This window comes from Solanum dulcamara, chromosome 5 (genome assembly GCF_947179165.1).
Source record: "Solanum dulcamara chromosome 5, daSolDulc1.2, whole genome shotgun sequence".
Lineage (NCBI taxonomy): Eukaryota > Viridiplantae > Streptophyta > Magnoliopsida > Solanales > Solanaceae > Solanum > Solanum dulcamara.
This window is the reverse complement of record NC_077241.1, coordinates 39,385,033-39,387,786: the sequence shown is the minus strand read 5'-3', so window position 1 is coordinate 39,387,786 and position 2,754 is coordinate 39,385,033.

Below are 2,754 nucleotides of genomic sequence, written 5' to 3'. Positions count from 1 at the left end.
GTCATGTGAGGGATGCAACACCGAAATGTTACAAAGATGAGGCTACTAAGGCTGAGGAGGAACCTAGGAAGCTTATATACCTCTATAGTCGGTGGGGCTTGGACTAGCCCAACCATCACTCGCACTAGCTACCAAACCAGAGATCGAGGCTATACTCATCCAGATCTTGGTAGCTACTAGTGAGTTGAGATAGGCACAAGCTCCATCTCTATCCCATACCCTCCAGGGTCAGGCTAAAGAAGTAGCCTTAGAGGGACAATTACTACCTGCTCATGTGGCTATACCGCCAGTTATAGATGATGGGGTCATACAAGTGCGCGAGCAAAGGATGCTCAGAGTATTTCATAGGTTTTCATCTCCTACATTTACTGGAGTGACAAGGGAGGACGTCGATAAGTTTTTGACTACTTGCTAGGAGTAGCTTCAGTCCTTAGGCCTCGTAGGGTTGAGAGGAATACATTTTACTGTACATCAGTTCTACGGGCCCTCTAAATAGTGGTGGCACTCGTACTTGTAGTCTAGTCCAATTGGGTCACCTCCCATATCTTGGGATAAGTTTTTGGGGTTTTCTTGGCCCGTTACATACCACACAACATCAAGGAAAGGTTTTTGACTAGTTCTCTAAATTGGAGCAGGGTTTTATGACCTTCTTAGAGTATGGGCGAGGTTCCATGAGATGCCTTATTATGCATACATGATTCTTCCCACAGAGAAGAAGAGAGTTCATTGCTTTGTATGTGGATGAGGTATAGATTGAGGGTTGATACTGAGCATCTGGCTTTAATAGGTCATTCATTTCTGGATGTGGTCGACCATGCCTGATCTATGAAATATATTCATTGAGAGACCCAATGAGGCAACTATAAGAGGCCGAACCTATAACGGGTCTTATTCAAGAGGGAGAGACTCATCTGATAATCCCACCAGAGATTTCAACAGGGTTAGTCTAGCTAGCCTGTTCAGGCAGCATTACTTACTTTTGAGGGCAGCCAGTGTTAGTAGGGTAGTCCTAGCACGAGCTAAAGATCGAAAGGATTAGACTCGCTCCCTTCCTACCATGGCTGGGTAATTACGGTTCATTCAGCTTTAGGGTGTTATAACTATGGGTCACTTGATCATTGGTCTTGAGAATTCCTAGTATGGGCGAAGGGAGGTTATGCTAGCTCTTCTAGCAGCTAGATAAATGACAATAGTGCCTTATTCAGTTAGAGGTGGAGCTCCAAATTAGGATCATTGGGGTGGCCAATAGGGTGCTAAAGGTGGAGAATAGGGAATCAAGTTTGGAGGAAGGTCAGATTTACCGAGTAGAGGGGTATAGGGCCATTTATATGCATCCCTAGTGATAGCAACATCTGAGGCATCTGATGATGTTATCACAGGTATGTTTTTATTATGCCATCATCCTGCTACAGTTTTATTTGACCTAGGATCCACTTTTACTTATGTATCTATCTATTATGCTCCTTGATGTGGTATAAGGTCTTATTCCTTATCAGAGCTTGTTCATGTTTCGACCCCATGGATGAGTCTTTAGTAGTGGATAAAGTGTTGTGGTCTTCCTTAGTGACCATCTAGGGTTATGATACTAGAATTAACTTTATCTTTCTTGATATGCTAGAGTTTTAGGTGATTCTGGGCATGGAATGGTTATCCCCTTACCATGTGGTCTTGGATTGCTACGCCAGGATCGTTACCTTAGCCATACCATGCATTCCCCTGGTGTTGTGGCCGGGTGCCTAAAATTACACACCAACAGGTATCATGATTTGAGAAAGCATTAATAGTGGAGGGCTTTCCAGGAGGAGTTGTGCACCCGTGCCCACATTAGCACAACTTTCACCCATAGATAGATAACTAGTCAGAGTGTACTATTTAGGTCCTTGAGGATATGTTGCGAGCTTGTGCTATGGATTTTGTAGGTCAATGGGACCAGTTCTTGCCTTTGGTGAAGTTTGCGTACAACAATAGATACCACTCTAATATTCAGATAGCCCCATTCGAGGCTTTATATGGTAGGCATTGTCACTCTCTGGTGGGTTTATTTAAGTCCACAAAGCCAAGGCCACATGTTATAGACTTTCTTTAGGAGGCATTAGATTAGGTGAGAGTGATTCAGGTTAGGCTTAGGATGGCTCAGAGTAGACATTAGAGTTATGCAGATCATAGGCGTTGGTTATTGAGGTTTACAATAGGTAACCAGGTATTTCTCAGAGTATCACTCATAAAGGGCGTGATAAGGTTTGGGAGGCGGGGCAAGCTTAGCCCCAGGTATGTAGGCCCTTCTAAGATTTTGAGGACAGTTGGTGAGGTTTCTTATGAGTTAGCTTACCTCCAGCACTTTCATCTATCCACCTAGTTTTCTATGTTTCGATGTTGCATCGATATGTTCCAGGTGAGTATTATGTGTTCTAGTATGATTCGATTGAGTTCGATGATCGTCTAACCATCATAGAGGAGCCAGTTGCTATTTTAGCCAAAGATGTCAAGCAGTTGAGGTCGAGAGTCATTCCTATTATTAAGGTCCATTGAAGGCATCCAGTCGAGCATGCAACCTACCTGGGAGACCAGCAAAAGATGCGGGCTTCTTGACTCTTACTTTCATGGACAAAATTCATTTTTAGTAGTGTATGTTGTAATGACCCTTCAGGTCATTTTTATTTAAATGCCTCCTATTCATCGTTTAGAGTGTTTAGATTTATCAAAATTTAATTGCTAACCCACAAAGCTTATCTACTTGTTTAGTAAGACTATTTA